At 57.0% G+C, this 19,807-nt stretch overlaps 1 long non-coding RNA gene across 1 annotated transcript; it reads right to left on the bottom strand.

Moving 5' to 3' along the window:
- Positions 1 to 14,164: 14,164 nt before the first annotated feature.
- On the bottom strand, positions 14,165 to 16,212 carry LOC111094561. The gene is made up of 2 exons (XR_005354973.1): positions 16,100 to 16,212; positions 14,165 to 14,507 (listed from the first exon to the last, which is right to left on the bottom strand). It is a non-coding gene; the product is annotated as an uncharacterized LOC111094561 (long non-coding RNA).
- Between the last annotated feature and the right edge of the window lie 3,595 nt (positions 16,213 to 19,807).

The raw sequence follows: 19,807 nt of genomic DNA, 5'->3' as shown, positions 1-19,807 counted from the left end.
CCTATGTGTCCGCTGATGGGTGAACGGATGGAGAAATGCAATGTATTTATGTGCATCTGGGAATATTATTCATCCGTGCAAAAGAAGGACACTTTAAAAAAATTTAAAATAATAAAAAAAAGACAATTTGCAATAGGTGACAACACGGGTGGACCTCTAAGGCTTCCGCTAAGTGACGCAAGTCAGACACAGACGGACGAATGCGCGCGAGCTCACTTACCCGTGGAATCTAAAAGTCAGACCCACAGACGCGGACGGCGGATCGGTGGTTGCTGGCGAGGACTGGGGGCGGCTGGATGGGGGCAGGAAATGGGGAGACGTCGTTCCCGCGCACAAACTGGGTGTGAGGACGGCCGAGAAGAAACGCAAATCCTGCAAGGTGACGGAGGTGCCAATGAGCTGTGGGTGCGATGATCACGTCACAGCGTACTCGTGTATCAGAACATATCGCATCGTTTATTTTTTTTAAAGATTTATTTATTTATTCATGATAGACACAGAGAGAGAGAGAGAGAGAGGAGCAGAGACACAGGCAGAGGGAGAAGCAGGCCCCATGCCGGGAGCCCGACGCGGGACTCGATCCCAGGTCCCCAGGATCGCACCCCGGGTCAAAGGCAGGCGCCAAACCGCTGAGCCACCCCGGGATCCCCTATCATATCCTTTAGATACATGAAAATTGAAATCTAAAGAGATTTTGTGAAAGATAACATCGTCTGTGAGCGGAAAAGGAAAGCAGTGTGGACCCTGCGTGACCAAGTGCCCAGCGTGCACCCGCACCTAGAACTCAGCCCCCCAGCACTCCAGGCCACTGTCTTCCTTCTGTGGGTTCATGGCTGTCACCCTCATCCGTTCCCAGCAGCGCCCGTCCTCAATCCCGGCCCCTGGCCAGCGCCCCCACCACCAACCAAACCACCTGCGCGTAACCACGGCTCCCTAATTAGCCGTTTATTGAATCAACCATCGCAAAAGTGACAGAACGCCAGGGGCCCGATGCCTTCTTCACATCATCCTAAATCCTCTGTTTCTTTGCATCCCGACTCTTCGTTTTATGATTCTTTTCAGAGTAGGAAGGGACCCCAGAGGGCACCCTGGTTGCACTATGATTCACTCTCTGGTTTGCAGAAGACACCTGCACTAAACAGAGGCAATGCCAAGGCCATGTGACACGCGAGCGCCGCATCTGCTCTGGGGTGGGGGTGAGATGAAGCTCGCGGGTGTCCCTTACGGGGTGAGATGAGAGCCACGTCTGTGGTCATCGGCTGTGGGGACATCGCCCTTGGCCACGCGCTCTGGGTCAGGTGTCCTATGATGACACCGCTCCGACATTCTCCAGGGCGAGCGAGCAGACACGGACCGGACCGGCCGCCCTGAGGCCCAGCAGGTGCCCAGACTCACAGTGGGAACATATTCAATGGGTCGTCACGACGGATGTGAGGCATAGACGGTGACAAGCGGTAACCTTTGGAAGTGAAATTGCATGACTTTGTGACTTTGCACTCGAGGGGCACGGGCACGACTCAATAGGACCCCTGTCTGCGAGAGTCAGAGCCCAGCAGGGCTGGGCTCCCATGGGTGCCGGGCGGTAGGGAGACACTCCTCGGGGCGCACCCACCATGCTCACCATGAGGGTATGTACGGCCTCCTCCCCTCCCAACGGAGACCTAATGAACCAGAGAAGCCACCTGGGAAAACCTCCGTCGGATGCCGGGCTGCTCGGGATGCTCCCGCCCAAGGAACAGGCGGCCAGTCACCCATCATGATGCCCCACAGGTCCCCGCAGGTAAATAACACCCCCGGACAGTGTGTGAAGACACGCCCCAAGCTTCAAGGAGCCACCCCCCAGGGCAGCAAACACTCACAGATGACCAGACACCTCAGAAAGCTGCCCCTTCCACAAAGAACCAAAGGTGCGACGTCCGTGGGGCAGGTCGCCAGCACGCTGCACGCCCTGCACGTGCCCTGCTGCCTGGCTACCAGGCTTGGGCTCCCTGGGTATTGAGTGGCGGTCCTAACACCTCCCCGGGTCCCACCCCGTTGGCTACCTCCTCCGGGCGTTGCTTCCAGCCCGGTGCTTCTAAATTCGGGGGTGAGCATGCTGCTCCACGGCTCCGCCCCACACGCTGATGCAGCAGGTGCAGCGTCCAACACACACGCAGGCTGCAGACACCCCGGCAAACAGCCCTCGAGCCACTTACACCAGTGCTGGGCGCCCGGGCTCCTGCGGGGGTGACCGTGGGGTGGGGAGAGGACTGCGGCAGAGCCTGGAGCCCCCACCTAGTCCAGAGGTAGAGCCGCCACTCGGCTCCCACCCCGATGGCCCCGGAGCTCCCGGACCCCGGGTTCCCAGCATCTTATGCTTTCTCCAGAGAGGCTGGAAATCTAAAACTTTAATTAAAATCTCTGTTGAATGTTGGACAGTAATGCAATAAAGGTGAAGTGCGATGGGTTGACGTCATGCACGGCACATGGTCCCCTCTGTGGTCGCGTCCGGCCTGCGGGGTTACATCAAGCCCCACAGCACAGGGCCCGGCTTTCCCGACACCCTGCCCCGTCCTTCCCAATGGGTGCCAGCCCGGCTGTCGGAACCGCCTCACCCCCCCACCCCAACACACACGTTTTCTTCCCGACCCCGTGAAACGACGTGGAGCCTCGTGCTTGTCCGTGGGGTTGCAAAAAAGTGCTGAGGGTGCATCGGAGCAGGGGAAATAGGGATTTCGGTTACTGGGAGGGAGGCATGGGCTGGTGAGAACCAGCACGGGACGGGCGGCCTTGACCATCTCCTCACCTCCCACCCCCCCGCCCGGTTCAGAGCTGGAACATCCAGCCTTTATTCAGAATATGCCTCAGAAGCTCCATGGCTACGACGGAAAATGCACCTTCTGTGACTTGTAAACTTAGCACTTTTTCCTCCTCCTTAACACAGGGGAGCTTTTCTTCCCCGCAGGCCGCACACATGGGAAGGGGCAACGGGCTCTCTGGGTGCCCTTATGGGAGTCCCACCTCCGCGACCGGAGCACCTGCCCGGGGCGCCCTCCTCACGGCATCCCGTCGGGGTGTTAGGATGTTTGGTTTCCGCACACGGCTGTAGGGGCAACACGAGGCGCCGTCTGCGGGAGGGACGAGGCAGGAAAGTGGGGACCGGGGAACACGCTGGGGGAAGGGGATGGTGTGGGACATGGCATGCCAGGAACACCTGATAGGGAACGTGAATACCTAATTCCACTTGAAATAACGAGTGAATCGCTCAGCAGCCGGGAAAGAAATACGTCCATTAAGAGTATCTTCAGGGGCGCCTGGGGGGGCTCAGCGGTGGAGCATCTGCCTTTGGCCCAGGGCGTGACCCTGGCGTCCTGGGATCGAGTCCCGCGCCTGCATGGAGCCTGCATCTCCCTCTGCCTGTGTCTCTGCCTCTCTCTCATGAATTTAAAAATTAAAAAAAAAAAATCTTAAAAAGGGGGGAGGGGATAGGCAGCCCAGGTGCTCAGTGGTTTAGCGCCTGCCTTCAGCCCAGGGCGTGATCCTAGAGTCCCGGGATGGAGTCCCGCGTCGGGCTCCCTGCATGGAGCCTGCGTCTCCCTCTGCCTGTGTCTCTGCCTCTCTCTCTCTTTCTGTGTCTCTCATGAATAAATAAATCTTTTTTAAAAAATTAAAAAAGAATATCTTCTGTACATGATTTCTTCCCTGCATAAATGCTCGTTCCACAATATGGAGAAAAGAAGCCTGCCCGGAATCTGAAGGGCTCGCTCTGTGGGGAAGCGGCGTCCCGTGGGAACCCCGTGGGAAACCCCATGGGAACCCCACGTGTCCGCGTGTCCTCGCGGCTCCCGGTCAGCGGTGTGGCCACGCGGCGGGAAGCGGTGCATTTTCGGGAATCGGGCCCGGCGATCCTGCAGGACACGGCTGCAGGCAGCCGCCGGGACCTGGGGACCGTGCTGTGCACTGAGTCTCTGGAGACAGCAGCTTGCAGGGCTCTCCTCCTGGCCGCGTCTTCGTGTGCATCCCCAGCTAGTCCCCAGCGGGAGCCCGAGTCCCACAGTCCACAGCTGGAGGCCACTGGGCCGCCCAGGGCACCTCCCCACGGCCGGGCTCCTGTGCCCGGGACCCCCTGAGGCCGGCTCGCGCGCCTCCCTGGCACTCTCCAGGCCGGTCCCCAGCAGACCCCCCGAGAGGCGATAACGATCTTCCGGGAGGCGGTTTATCTGTCCCGCACAGACGGACAAGAGCTTTGTCAGTGTCCCCAGGATGGTCTAATCAGATGTCTTTGAATACGTGAGAGAGAATGGAGGCCGCTTAATAAACATGTCTCGCTTAAAAAAAAAAAAAAAAACCTCTTTGTAATAGCTCGAGATTTGTTTCCCTTTCTTCCCTCGACTTTTTAAATGCCTTTGAAAGCTGCCATTTGAAGCTGGGGATGTCTGAACTTTCCTCGCTCTGCGTGCACGCGGATGGGAAGAAAAGCCTGCCATCGTGATCCCTCTCTTCTTTTTGGCGCGAGAGATAAGGCTTGGCGGAAAGCCGCCACGCGGCCCTGAAATTTAAGAAGACGTGCGACCCAGAAGCGCCTGGTGCCGGGCTTTTAGGAACGCTCTTATATTATTTATACGAAGAGACAAAGATACCAAAAAAAATAATAATAATAAAAGAAAGAAAGGAAAAAAATCTCCTTAGATAGAAGAAAATAAGAAGCACCCACGCCATGAACAAAGCCATCGGCCCCCACGAGAAGCATGAAAGCAGAGTTGACACGGGGTTTTTCTAAGGGATGAAGCTTTCTGGGCACTGGGTATTTTGAGACCCAGAAAATAATAATTTTCTACGGTTTGCTTTTGTCCTTCTTCAAAAAACTATAACTCTGCATCCTCTAAGAAGACTGCGTCCTAAAGACCTACGGGCTGTTTAGAGCATCTCCCCTCTTCGTATTCTTCCAAACTTCCGGTTGCCGAGTTAGGCACACACAGGTGCACAGGGCACGTCGTGCGATGGAGAGCCAACGGTGTGGGGCCCTCGCACGCCGGCCCGTGTCTCTGGAGGTCACCGCACAAATATTTCTTGCACAGGTAAGGGCTGTGGTGTCGAGGGTAGGCTGGTACTCGGGCCAGGCACGGGGGCATCTGTGATGCTCCGTTTGGGCACCTGTGACCTATGGCCTTACTTCTCTGGACTGGGGCCCCGTTTGTAAACTGAGGCACCGCCCCGCACGCCCCGAGGGCGCTGCTGTGGGGTTGTGAGTGACGTAGGGGAGGTAAGCTCCAGGGGCGGCCCAACCCTCGCATGACGTCATTCCCAGCGTGCCCCGTGCACACGCGCCGGTGGTACTTTGTGCCCTTTCCATCCGCCCTTGGGCCAAAATCGTTCCTGTTCCTCTAATACATGGCCCGAAATTATTTCTAAATAAACGAGCTCAAATGATCTGAATAACTTCCTTTGCTACTGTCTCTTGTCCCTGATTTACGGCGCCCGCGGACGCGTCTTTGCATCAATTCACAAATCACATTCTAAAACAACATTCCCTGGGAAACGTTGGATTTATGAGACGCTGTCATAGGCCAGAACGGCTGATGCCGACACCTCGAAATGAATCGACCCCCATACATCTTTACAACGCACACGCGCGCTCACTTGTGAATCTTTGTAACACCGAGGCTGACAACCGTCCCCACTCGTGGGAACAGGCGGTGAGACGACGCTCCCTTAGTGTGCACTCGGTCACTTAAAAACGCGTGTGGTTTTGCCTAAAACAGCCCGGAGTCAGGGGAAAAGGGGGGGCAGTGACGATGCGCTCGGGACCTCGATACCCAAGCTCGCTCCTCCCTTGCGGGCTCCCCCGGCCAGACTCCGAGGCCCCGAGGGCCACTGCCAGTCCCCAGCCTCACTCGCAGGTGGAACGGGCCGTGCGGCCTCCAGGGTCAGCCCGCTCCGCAGACCTGCGATGACTAGTGTCAGGCATCCACCACCTGGGCTAAGGGATGCCCGGAAACTGGCAAAATTGCCCTGCGGTGCCTGTGAGGGTCTTAGGATGAGCATCTGAACCCGTACACTGGGTAAAGCAGGTGGACCTCCCGGGGGTGGCGGGCGTCCCGCAGTCCTTGGGGGCCTGGACAGGACAAGGTGGCGGGAGGGAGGGTCAAGCTCTCTGTTGAGCTGGGACGTCTCCTCCTGCCCCCGAACGCCCGGCCTTCGACTCCACGGATCTACAGCCCGGGCACAAGCCAATGCGCACAAGATCTCCGCTGGCACGCCGCCCATCCAGCCCCACGTCTCCTATTGGTCTCTTCTCTGGGGAACCCCGACTGATGTGGCGTTCTGGGAGACTGTTGGCTTCTGCTGAGAGTCACTTTGGGGGACAGCTGTCCGTCTCTGTTGTGCCCTGGGCCTGGACGGGCGGCCCGGGGAGGGTCAGCGTCTGGCAGCTGCGAAGCACCAAGGAGGGTCCCCTGAGTCTGGACATGGGAAGGCGCAGGGCCGGTCCTACCCCGCCCGGCCATCCTCCATCCCCCTGTGACAGGTACGGGTCACCCAGGGCCACGTCCGTCCTGATGGACACAGTCACAGGCCGTTCCCCAGACCTGCAGCCGGGGCTCCTGCTCCCGTCCAACAGCCCCAGCACGCTCAGTGGCCAGGGCGGCCCCCACACGCGTGGATGCCCATCCCCTCGCTCCGTATTTGCCAACCACACAGTCGGGTGAGGGCACACTTGGGATTTTGGTTGTTAACAATTTTTATGAACGTGGACACTCACCTGACCACTGGAAATGCCTGATGGGGGGCCGTGCCCCATCCCTCCCGACCACACAGGGGAACGGCAGGGACCTGAGTTCGCACTCGTAGACATTCCCGACACATCCTCACCGTCCAGCCTGCAGCCCCCAGGCCCAGGATGGGAAAGTGCTCCCCTCACCGGGGAACACAGAGACCCGACAGCCAGCCTCCTTAGAGTCCCCGGGACCCCAAAAATGCAGTTATCAGTAATAAATTAGTGGTGGGAGATTTAAAAACAGACAGAAAGCCAGCCAGGGGGGTTGCATTTCTCCGCTAGGTCTTGTCGTGGAGAAGAGTTCACCTGGGAGTTCAGAAAACCATCCCGCATCTTCGTATAACCTGTCATGGGGACGTGAGGATACTTAGAGCCTGGACAAGAAACCAGCGTTGGGCCTTTGTGGTGATGGTCATGATTATGTCATGATTTCTGCACCGAGGGCCATATTGCGGTGCGTAAGGAGGAAGGGAAAGTGTCGCTCATCCTGGGCGATGGAGCGGATATCCGCGCCAGCCGAGGCCCTGACTTGTAAGTCACGGCTTCCAACAAGCATAGAGTCAAGTCTGCGTGACCGAGCGTCGATGCAGCAGAGTCGACATTCTCATCTGTGTTTTCCCAAAGTCAGAAACAAAAGGGCAAACTGTCTTTCCTCCGGGGTGGAGGGCTCCGGGCTGAGCTGGGAGGCGGGCGTCCCCTGAGCTGCCGGGCGTGGTGGGGACGACGCGGGGTCCAGGTGACAGGACAACCCCACTCCTCACGGTCGCGGCGGCAGCGGCGCGAACCCGCGGCAGCTCATTTGCCGGGATCCTGTGTGGAGCGATCTCGTTCTCACTTAAAAGTGGAGCCACGGGGAAAGCAACCGGGCCGGAAGCGCCTTCTGCCTTCCACTGACTCTGCTCCGACCCCCGTGACTACGGCCACCCCTTCCTGACGTCACGGGCACAGCGAGGTGTCTTGCGCCGCTGACCCGGCCTCTCCAGAGCTTTCCGGCGCTCGCTTTGCAGCAAGGACCTTGTCCTGCACAGAGTGTGTGCGCACGACGACGACGACGACGGGCGGCCCGGAGTCAAGGATAGGGTTTCAGTAACCTGAGACGACAGTCCCACAAGTAGCAGCGACTGTGACGGGGGGCCCTGCTCATGGCCGCTGTACCGTCCACTCACAGGGCCCCAAGTGCCCCCTGCACCGAGCGAGCCTCCGCCTCCTTGTCCCTTGCACATGGAAATAACATGCGGTTCAAATATTAAGTCAGCGGAGCTTGGTGACGCTGCTGTGACTTCCCTCACGGTGATGGGGTCAGCGTGGGCCGGTGGGGTCAGTGCGGTGATGGGGTTGGTGTGGGCTGGCGGGGTCAGTGCAGTGTTGGGGTCAGCATGGGCCAGCGGGGTCAGTGCAGTGATGGGGTCGGCACGGGCTGGAGGGGTCAGTGAGGTGTTGGGGTCAGTGCGGGCCAGCGGGGTCGGTGCGGTGTTGGGGTCGGCATGGGCCAGTGGGGTTGGTGTAGTGATGGGGTCGGCAGGGGCCGGAGGGGTCAATGAGGTATTGGGGTCGGTGCGGACCAGCGGGGTCGGTGCGGTGTTGGGGTCAGTGTGGGCCATTGGGGTCAGTGCAGTGATGGAGTCAGCTCAGGCTGGTGGGGTCCGTGTGGTGATGGGGTCGGTGCAGCCCAGCGGGGTCAGTGCAGTGTTGGGGTTGGCACAGGCCAGCGGGGTCAGAGCAGTGATGGGGTCAGCGCAGTGATGGGGTCAGCGCAGCCCAGCGGGGTCGGTGCAGTATTGGGGTCTGCATGGGCCAGCGGGGTCAGTGTGGTGTTGGGATCGGCGCTGGCTGGCAGGATGCACTGCAGCGGGAAGGCCGTCTCTGCACCCTGGGGTTCACCAGCCTGGTGCGCAGCTGAGTCCCGGGACGCAGGAGCGGCTCCAGGATTCACATCTCAAGGTCACACATAAAGACCAAGACCAAGACCAAGACCATTGTGTGGAGCAAGCCGTGGAACGACGTCCTTACTGAGGAAATGGGAATAACACGGGAAATCCTGGTGTAGTGGAACTCGTGGTAGATCTAGACGCCATCCTCTCCTGCCCGGGGCGGTGACAGAAAGTGTCCAGAGGCCCGGCCCGGGAGGCCCAGCAGCAAACCCCACGCTGCCTCCACCCCTCCCCTGCTGGGCTCCCCCCCGCCCCAGCTCACCTCTGCTTTCACACCCGACAGGAAAGTGGGATTTCCCAGGACAGTGCACAGGCCCACGGCCCACTGCTGCCCCCTCTGAGCTGAGGCACTCCGACCGGAAACAGGCCGTTTGCAGAAATGCCACCCCTGGCATCTCCTCCATCCAGCAAGGCGAGGTGACTCCGTCGCTATGAAGTCTGCTGACAAAGCCAACCTATTGGTTAAGATGTCAGACGATGGAGGCACAGTGGCCTCGCCTGAGTCCTGCACCTGGCAGGTGCCTGGCCGTGGTGTTTGCGTGCCCATCCGCGTGTCACCAAGCTTCTCGCCACCCCCACGCTCCCTCTTCTCCTCTTGTCACGCCCTCTGCCTCCCTTGCTCAGGTTCTGGAAGCATCCTAGGGCCATGCTCCCTCCCTTCCTCCCTCCCTCCGGGCCCTCATGCCTCCCTCCACCACAGGCCCGTTGGGTTCTTGGTGTTTGCCTCACTCTAGGGAGGAAGGGCTGGCCGCGGGCATGCTGCCTCCTGCTCCGACTGAGCGGCCCCTGGGCCTCAGGACAGGTCCCCTGCCTGGTGGTAACCACCCGGCCCTCATACCTTGGTCCACTGTGCACCCCAGGGAGCACCCGCGGCCGCCCACGGACACAGGTGCCTATGTCCACGTCTGGGGATCCCCTCCTGTCGTGCATTAGTTCACCTCAGCCTCTGCCGCTGCACACCCGGCTGCAGACATGGCCCAGGAGCCTGAAGCAAGCACGGGGGAGGCAGGTGCACACTCCTCGGGGAGTTACTGACGTCTAGGCACACGGCGATGCTGTTTTCCCGAGGCGCATCCTCCACTCGGAGATAGGCCACTCGCGGTGATCCCTTTCTGTTAATTAACAGGAGCGAGGACGTCTGTGAGTGCACTCGGGACATCTTAGCGACCCGCGGGGTTGCTGGGCGCCCTTCGCAGAGAGTCCTGGCACCAGGCACACCGTTCGCTCCTCCGATGTGTTTGTTATCTCATCAACACCGTTTTTAACGTGGCAAACGCAAAGTGCAATTGGTTAAGTGCCCTTAAATACCCCAAACGACGTTGCGTGTTTAACGTAGCCTGGTCTCCTCGTGTTCACTCCCCAGCGCTCACTGGATAAGCAGAACCTGCCACGTGTTTAACAGCTCGAGGCGACGCAGTAAACTGAGTCCGTAAACGTAGCGGTTCTCCTAGTTCCCTTCGGCATGCCGGGCCCGTGTGGAAATGTCCCTAAATTCTCTCGCGCCTTTCCATTTCAAATAACACGTCTAAATGTAACTTGAGCAATTTACAAGTTTTCATTTGGAATCGCGAGCCTAATCTCTTAGATCGTCTCTGTGTCAAATTCTCTTAAATATTACAATTACTTGAAACACTAAATAGACGCAGCTTGTTCGTCACAGCCAGGGAGCGTTGGCGCTCTGGGTCTGACTTATTTTCCGTCTGGGCCTTCCCCGAGGTTGAAAACGCACGGCCGTAAATAGGAAAACGAAAAAAAGAAAAAAAAAAAAGAAAAAAATAGGGAAACGACACCCGCCCCCCGTGAGCGAGTGCCCGCCAGGCTGAGGCAGGAAGGTGAGCCCCAGAAGGCTGGCGGCCTGACCCGCACGGCGAACCTTCTTTTTTCTGATCATCGCTCTGCCGAAAGGAACGTTCAGACCACCGCCTCACGTTGGGTGACTTCCCAGCCCTTTTCGTCTGGATATCGTTGCTTCTGGTCTAATTAGTATAAAACCTCGTTCCGTACCAGCACCTGCTTGTGACATCTGATGACCTGAGACCGCCCCTTTGTCTTTGCACCAGTGTGCTCGACCCGAGTAGCCTATTGTAGCCTGAATTTGCAGAATCTGGCTGTACGTGCACCTGTTAGGTCTCCTTAATGACAAAAACACGACGTTCTGTTTTGTTTTGTTTTGTTTTTTAAGATTTATTTATTTGAGCAGTGGAGCAGCAGAGGGAGAGGGAGAAGCTGACTCCCCACTGACCAGAGCACCTGCCCGACATGAGGTTCGATCCCAAGATGCTGGGATCATGACCTGAGCTGAAGGTGCCCCTTGCACAGTGTGTTCACGAGTGTTTCTCTTCTCAGGTGTGGGGCTGACTTCTCCTGCACCTACTTCTCTCCAGTAATGCCCGGAATGAAAGGGAAGCTGGCCTTAGCATGCCCGCCTCCCCATTCCCAAATGATTTCTTCATTTAGAAATGATTAATATAAAAAAAGATGCTTTGTTCATCTACAGAAGACTTGGCAGCGGCCGGACGCTGAATCATCTCCCCAGGGACCTCCACAGCATCCTCGGTACTTAGCGATGCTCCCAGGTTCCCTGGAATCACCTTATTTTCAAAGTTGCAAAGAAATACCCAGGCTCTCAAAGGGCCTACGCTTGGTTGCCACCCTGTGTGGTGTCGGTGTGGAGCGATCCCCTCTAGCTGTGTGCTGCACACCTCCCGCCCCGATCCAGACCGGGTCGCCCCTGCCCCGAGTAGTGAGTGGAGATAAGTAAGACTGCCGCTGGGGTGGGAGGGCCCCCGTTAGGAGTTTTATCCTGCTCCGGCCCAGCGGAGTGACACGATCTCTTTGGGCCTCAATGTCCCCATCTGTAAAGATGTAGGTTTGGAGGAAGGCACCTCTAAGGTTTCTCCCTTCTTAGAAGGTCGCGAGGTAGTGCGTCGGCCAGGACAGCAACGAGGACCGAGTACCAATTATTTCTTATCGTGGCCGCTGTACGTGCACAGCCCAAGCGGTTGGAATTTCCCTTCCAAATCACTTACTTCACTGTAGCACTATTTCCTAAGCGGACCTGAACCTCCTCAGATAAGAAAAGACGTGAACTTTCAGATGACCAAACGGAATATTGCAAGGGAAATACGCTGTGAAATTATGCTGAGATCCTTATCCTGATGGAAATGTGGTCAAGCTCTCCTCCTCCTGGGAAAACCACTTAAGGTCAGACAATACCACGAAGATGAGGCGTTTTTCGGAGGATGCGCTGGTACATTTCCCAGACTTGCTTATACATCCAGAGGTTTCAGACGTCTCCCCGTAAATCCTCGTGCAGGCAGGTGCCGCCGCGCATCCTCATGTCCCCCGCAACTCACGGGGTCCCAGAGCAAAGAGCATGCGAGTGTCTACACTCCAAGCACCGCCCCAAGCACACTACACACATCACCCCCGAACTCCTACACCATCGTCCTTCATCCAGACTCGGAAAACTGAGGTCAAGTCACTGCCTGGCACCAAGCTGGGGGCAGACAGATCCGGAGCTTCGAGTGCACCTCCCCTGGCGCGTCTCTCCCTCCGAGGGGATGCCTGTGGGCCTCACGTGCATCGTTCTTGAGGATGATCCTTCTAAATCAGATTTTCTGGGGCCCATGGGTGGTGGGGTCAGTTAGTGGCCAATTCTGAGTTTTGGCTCAGGTCACGACCTCAGGGCTGTGGGACGGAGCCCCACGTCGGGCTCTGCACTCAGCATGGAGTCTGCTTGGGACTCTCGCTCTGCCCCTCCCACTCATTCTATCTCTCAAATAAATAAATAAATCTTTTTTCAAAAAATCAGATTTTGGGGGGCACCCGGGTGGCTCAGTTGGCGAAACGTCTGCCTTTAGCTCAGGTCATGATCTCAGGGTCCTTGGATCGAGCCCTACGTTGGGCTCCCTGCTCAGCTTCTCTCTCTCTCTCCCTGTCCCTCTGAGCTCTCTCCCATTCTCTCAAATAAATAAAATCTTTTTTAAAAAATTTAAAATCTTTTTTTAAAAATTTAAATTTTTTAAAAATACTAAAATAAAATCTTTTTTAAAAAACCAAGATTTTTCTCCCCTTTCACAAAATGGAGTGACCTCTTGAAGACAGGCAGGTTGATAAGACCACAAGAATAGTCTAGTTCTAGAAAGAACTCTACATTTCTATTATAATGATTCTGTTTCACTCCATGCTTATTTAGAGGGAAAAAAAATCTTCAAGGTTTTGATGGACTCTTTAAGGCAAAAAAAAAAAGAAAAAAGAAGAAGAGAAGAAAAAAGAAAAAGAAAGGGGGCACCTGCTGAGAGGTTGTTCATAGGATGAACAGACAAGGAAAGGGCCTCTAACCTATTAGCCAACAGTAAATACCTGGGAGAAAAAAAATACAAATAAAACGAAATGCTTGAAATCACTCATGTAGGGACATCCTGCCCGCAGAGGAAGCTCTGTACCCACATTTCCAGACTCGAAGACCTGGCTGGAAATCATCTCCCTTACTCCTGACCTTAGAAAGTTAGGTCCACAGGTGGAGTGAGGAGATAAGATGTGACCCCAGGCCCCCGCTCCCCCACTGGCCTCTGAGACCGCACAGGAGGGACAGGTTGGCGGGTGGTGGGTGGACACAGCGCAACGTGTCGGGACTCTGGGAAGAGAAAACCCTCCCGGTTGCCATGGAAGGAAGCTGTTTCTATGCTGATTTATAACACAGGCCTCTGACCTCATCTTATTAAAAAATAATAATAACGGCCAAACAGTTTTAAGATATTTTTTTTGAAATTCTGATTTAGAGTGATCGAACATCCCAGCACTTTTCACCTAGAAATTCTGAGTGTCTTCTGCTTTCCCAAGGAGGGACGATGCGGGTTTGGAGATGGATGGAAGAGGAGCGTTTGCATAATGCCCATGGCCTCCATCCTGCAAAATCTCGTTCCTTCAATATTTACATCGTCATCTTATATTCCCCAAGGACCTGGCCAAATTTCAAAGGAATGGCCTGCGTGTCCCTAATTGTCCCAATAGGCATGGTCCTGGATCTTCCTGCCTATGCCGGCCCTGCCCCCTGCCCACATCGCCCTCCTCCTCCGAGCACATGGGAGCCGGTGAGCTGTGGGGACACAGGCCTGGGCACCCAGCAGCAGATGAGGCTGGGACAAGTAGGCCAATCGGCAGTGTAGACAGTGCCTGACCACAGGCCACCCGGAGGCCAGCCTGGCGGTGACCCCACTGTGCCAGCACCATCACAGACACATAGCCAGTGTTTCCACAACCTGTTTTTTTCCCCATTATATTTTAGCCCTTATTCTATTCTGGATAGAAAGCCTCTTTCCCAGAAGGAACTCGACGAGGCATTCTTTGACAAGCACGTGGGACATTCTTACCAGCTTTACCTGGGTTGTCAGTATCCAGAACATTACTGCGTGCTGTGGGAAGAAAATAACCCAACCAACAGTGTCCCAGTCGAGTTGAAGAAGGAGAAAGAGCATGTTTTTAGGGGAGATTTTATCTTGTTTGACAACAAAATCATCCAGTAGAACGATGGGACTGCATCTGGAATAAAGCCACAGATTCATCACAGTGAATGTCTTCCAAAGACAAATGACACACGGATGCGCCTCTCCAAGGAATCTGAGAACTCGAACGCCCCCAGGAAGAGAGGGGTCCATGGCAAAGAACAGAGGCAAGAGTGCGGCCCACAGGGTACAAGCAGGAGCGCATCCCTGGCTCTGCAGCAGCGGGTCCCACATCAAACACAGAGGCGGGGGTGGGGGGTGCATGGGACCACCCAGAACACTTCTGCAGTTTCTGTGCAACCACCACGAGGACACCTATAAAACAAGGCAGTCAGCGGTAGGCGTGATGGTCAGGGTGCACGTGGAATAGCGGTTCTCAAGACTAGCTGTGCATCCCGATTGCCTAGGAAAGCCCAAATGTGTGTGTGCACACGTGTGTGTGCGTGTGTGTGCAGGTGTATGTGCATCTGTGTGTGCATGTGTGTACGTGTGTGCATGTATCTGTGTATGTGTGTGCATGTCTGTGTATATGTGCATGTGTCTGTGTATAATATGTGTGTGCATGTGTCTGTGCATGTGTGTGTGCATGTGTCTATGTGTATGTGCGTGTGCATGTGTCTATGTGCATGTGTCTGTGTGTCCATGTCTGTGCACGTGTGTGTGCATGTGTCTGTGTATGTGCGTATGCTGTCTGTGTGTATGTGTGCACATGTGTCTGTGCATATGTGTGTGCATGTGAGTGTGTGCATGCATGTGTCTGTGTGTGTGCATGTGTATGTGCATGTGTGCATGTTTGTGTGTCTGTGCATCTGTGTGTGTATGTGTGTACGTGTGTGCATGTATCTGTGTATGTGTGTATATGTGCATGTGTCTGTGTGTAATATGTGTGTGCATGTGTGTGCATGTGTCTGTGTGTATGTGCGTGTGCATGTGTCTATGTGTCCATGTGTCTGTGCATGTGTGTGGTGTCTGTGTATGTGCGTGTGCTGTCTGTGTGTATGTGTGCACATGTGTCTGTGCATGTGCAAGCATGTATGCATGTGTCAGTGTGCATGTGTGTGCATGTGTCTGTGTGTTTATGTGTGTGCATGTGTCTGTGTGTCTGTGTGTGCGTGTCTGTGCATGTGTGTGCGTGTGTGCATGTGTCTGTGCTTACGTGTGTGTTCATGTCTCTGTGTGTACGTGTGTGCATGTGTCTGTGCGTGTGTGTGCGTGTGCATGCATGTATGCATGTGTCTGTGTGCATGTGTGTGCATGTGTGCATGTGTCTGTGTGTTTATGTGTGTTCATGTGTCTGTGTGTACGTGTCTGTGCATGTGTGTGCATGTGTGTGCGTGTGTGCATGTCTCTGTGCTTGTGTGTGTTCATGTCTCTGTGTGTACGTGTGTGCATGTGTCTGTGCATGTGTGTGCGAGTGTGTGTCTGCAGGCGTGTGACTGCGTGTGTGCATGCCTGCGCGCGTGTGAATGTGTGTGCGCGTGCGTGTGCGTGCGCCCAGACCTCACAGCGGCCCACCCCCCACCTGCACCTGGAGGCTCCGCAGACCGCGCTGGTGGGAGGCGGGCTCCGGGGCTGAGGCCCTGGCGGGGCGTGCGGGGCGGGGGTCGCAGCGGGCGGCAGCACAGCACAGAAGGGACTGGAAGTCCACGCGAAGCCTGGGCCCGCAGGGGAGGCGGGGGGGGGGGGGGGGGGGGGGGGGGGGGGGGGGGGGGGGGGGGGGGGGGGGGGGTAGGGGGCTTGCTGGGGTCCCCGCCGGGCGGCCCCGCCCCCGCCCCCGCCCCCGCCCCTCCCCCCACCCCCGGCCCCGAACCCCGAGCGCGGGCAGCCCGGGTCACCCTGGAGCCCTGCGTGCTGCGGCCCGTCCCGCCCGAGGCCCGCGGCCGCTCCAGAAGGGCCGGTTTTCTTACGAAAGGACACGGGAGCCGCGGGGCAGAGGGTCGGCAGGAAGGCGCATCGCCGGAGCCGCCAGGAAACGGTCCGCAAAGGAAGCCCGAGCCGAGCCCTGGGAGCCCTGCCCACCGCGGCCGCCGACCCTGCTGCGCGTGTGCCGAGCGCCCCCCCGTGGGCGCGGCGGGCACTGCCCGGGGACCGAGCCCGCCTGGGGGCTCCGCTCCTCCCCGACGCCTCCGCAGCCTCCGCAGCCTCCTCCTCCTCCTCCTCATCATCATCCTCCTCCTCATCCTCCTCCGCCTCCTCCTCCTCATCCTCCTCACCTTCCTCCGCCTCATCATCATCCTCCTCATCCTCCTCACCTTCCTCCTCCTCCTCATCCTCATCCTCCTCATCCTCCTCATCCTCCTGCTCCTCATCCTCCTCCTCCTCCACAGACTCTTTCTCCTCCTCCTCCTCCTCCTAATCCTCCTCCTCCGCCTCCTCCTCATCCTCCTCACCTTCCTCCGCCTCATCATCATCCTCTCATCTTCATCCTTCTCCTCCGCCTCCTCCTCCTAATCCTATTCCTCCGCCTCCTCCTCATCCTCCTCCTCCGCATCCGCCACCTCCTCCGCCTCCTCATCCTCCGCCTCATCATCATCCTCCTCATCCTCCTCACCTTCCTCATCCTCATCCTCCTCATCCTCCTCATCCTCCTGCTCCTCATCCTCCTCCTCCTCCACAGACTCTTTCTCCTCCTCCTCCTCCTAATCCTCCTCCTCCGCTGCCTCCTTCTCCTCCTTCTCCGCCTCCTCCTCCTCATCATCCTCCTCCTCCTAATCCTCCTCCTCTGCCTCATCCTCATCCTCCTGTTCCTCCTCCTTCCCCTCCTCCTCTTCCCCTTTCCCCCTCCTCCTCCTCCTCGGAGGGGCACACAGGGTGGGAGGGGGACCTATAAGCCGGAGGCCTCCGGCGGGCTCACAGACAAGCAGCTGAATGCTGCACGACAAAGAAGCATCTGCTGAGTTCTTCTCAATTAGGCAACTTTGCAAGAAGATTGAGCAAATTATCAATGTGACACCGCAACCACCACAAATAACTGAATTCTGTCTTCACATCCTCCTCCATCAAATTGCTCTCCTTTGACGAGGAACAGGAAGGGGAGCACGAACAAGTCCTTTTCGGGACCCTGCTGGTTTGTCTGTTGGACAGACAGCAGTGAAGACACCAGCGCGGGTCAAAACCACAGCATCTGCAGCCCAAACACCCAGTTTAAAGAACCCCCACCCCCGCAGAGGATCCCCAGGCCCCGTGGGGGAGACACCAGACCAAAGCCTCAGGTATCACGTAAAACAGTCGCTGCGTGCTTAGGGCCTCTGTGGGTGCTCGGAGCATGTAGCTCACATTCGCCTGGAAGAAGCCATGTGCTGCCTTCTGGCTGCTGCAGGGACGACACAGAGGTGAGAAGGCTGAGGAAGCATCTCCCCGGCTGCTGAGAGGCGCAGAGGGGCGCCGTCTGTCTTACTCACACCCCAAGGCCGTGGGCATTTCCAGTCTGTCCCTTCAGGTGTTTTCAGAGTCTCAGCACCAGCAAACAAGAGAACCAACATCTTGAACCTGGATTTGTGTGCCCGAGAGGCGACTGGCACACCTGCCTCGTACCTGGGGGTCCTGTACCCGCCCGGGGCCCTGCAGACGGGTGGTGGGAAAGCACAGCCCGGGAGTGCTGGTGAAGCCACAACCTGCATAAACGCGTGCCCACTCCACGTCAGAGCCGTGGAGCCAGACTGTGCGGAGCCGGGAGGTCAGTTGGGCGCATCCGATTTTCTCAGTTGTTCATGAAGCCGCACAGACATGTGCTACGTGGCTGGTCACACACACGGTTCTGCAGGGAAGCGAGGTCGAATCCCGGAGCATCCGTCACCCAGAGTCCTGCCCCACTTTTCTCTCCTGGCTTCCAGCCCTGATTAGAAGTAGGCTTGTCGGAGGAAGGTCTTTAATTCTCCCCCCGGGTGATTCTGCTCCTGCAGTAATTTCCCCAGCCTGTGTTTAAAGGTGTTTCTAATTGAACAGGTGCAAGGAACAAAAGTGGCCGGACGAACACGGCTACGGCACCCGCGTGCACCATAAGCAGCTGCTGAGTCGGAGAATCCTACCTGCTAGGGCGTGCGCCCACACGTGTGCATGCAGAGCCCCTAGGTCATGAGAGATGTCCCCCAAACGCTGGGGGAGAGGAAGCTTCTGGAGGCAGATCGTGCTTCTTGCCGTGAAGGCATACGGGAATTCAAGAGATTAATAGACAAACCAAGAATGTACGGCCGTGCAGGTGCCTTGAGCGTGGAGAGCGATAAGATCCCATTTCCAAGACTAGAAGTGTGACCCCCGTGCAAAAATAAAATAAACACATGCCCAAGAATACATCTAACTCACTAATAAATGAGGAAACAATAAGATATTAAGACATGTTGAGCAGAAACGGGGACGAGCGGAGATGTGCAATCAGAAGGCTGAATGAACTCACCACTGGGTACGGAATGGCTAAATGTCCTAGAGGCAAATAAATATGACGCCTGTGCTTTCCCGGGAAGGGAGTCGCGTGTCTCTGCACCGGAGGAAATCCTCACGCGTTGCTACAGACAGACACCACGCGCATTACCGTCCTGCGTCAACTTCTATTGCTGCAGATCCGTAGACCGCTGGTCAGTGGACAGTGAATGAAAAGAGCCCCCCACCGACTGGGACACCTCAGGGCTCGCCAGGCCCCCGGCCCTGCCCGGAAAGGACCCCACGCCATCCTGCACCTGTGCCCCCGGCCTGTGGATGCGTCCTGCCGGGAGCCACTACTCATCACGGACACACCTGTAAGACTAAAGTCTGGAGCCCGGCGTCAGGTGGGAGAGTGCGATGCCCTGGAACCCGCGACCGGCGCGGCCGCCCAGCTCCGCATCTGCACGTTGGAGTCACTAATAAAGTCCTCGGAGGAACGCGCCCAGGCTCTGGGAACTAGACGGACGGAGGCGGTGGCTTGAAGAGGGCAGCATCGGGCCCGTGCGGCCAGCAGGGAGGGACACAGGTGTGCGCCGGGGGCGGGGACACAGTGGCAGGGCGGCGGGCAGCAGGGGTCAGCAGGTCCAAGGGGCACACGGAGCCTGAGCTGCCAGGCCGTCGAGTGCTCGTCTGCTCAGAAGCCAGCACGTCTGTGAGCCCTCGGGCTGACGTGCACAGCTCCCCCGGGAGCGGAACAGGCCCATGTTACCGTCGCCAGTGGGGCTGCCACCTTAGGTCGGAGTCAGCCACCCTACAAGTCACACTTGGAGACGTCGGGTCAAGGGAAGACGTTTCCTCTCCGGGCCGTCTGGAATTCCCCATCTGCTGGGCCTCGGATGTCTGCTAATAGGGCGGCTGAGAGCAAGGTCCTCCCTCAGACGCTCGCCAGACGCTCGCGGGTCGAGAAGGGTGTCCTGGGAAACTACCTAGCTCCCAGCTCCGCGAAAGCCGCTTTCTCGGCAACTATGTGGGCACCTCGTGTGCAATCGGTATTTGGTTCAGGAAGATAAAGAAGAAGAGAGAGAGAGAAGGAGGGGGCAGGAGGAAGGGAAGGTTTCTTCTGCATCCCATGATTCCACAAGTCCAGCTAGAGGACCCACTAGCAGTGAGGTCTGGGCACCTCTTTAATTCATTTTTTCAGAAAGAAGTGATGCTCAATCAGTCGTGTTCGGCACACCTGCATTCATGCTGAGCTT

This window comes from Canis lupus, chromosome 2 (genome assembly GCF_011100685.1).
Source record: "Canis lupus familiaris isolate Mischka breed German Shepherd chromosome 2, alternate assembly UU_Cfam_GSD_1.0, whole genome shotgun sequence".
Taxonomy (NCBI): Eukaryota; Metazoa; Chordata; class Mammalia; order Carnivora; family Canidae; genus Canis; species Canis lupus.
Note: the sequence above shows the minus strand (reverse complement) of the source record. Positions and strands in the feature narration are given on the sequence as shown.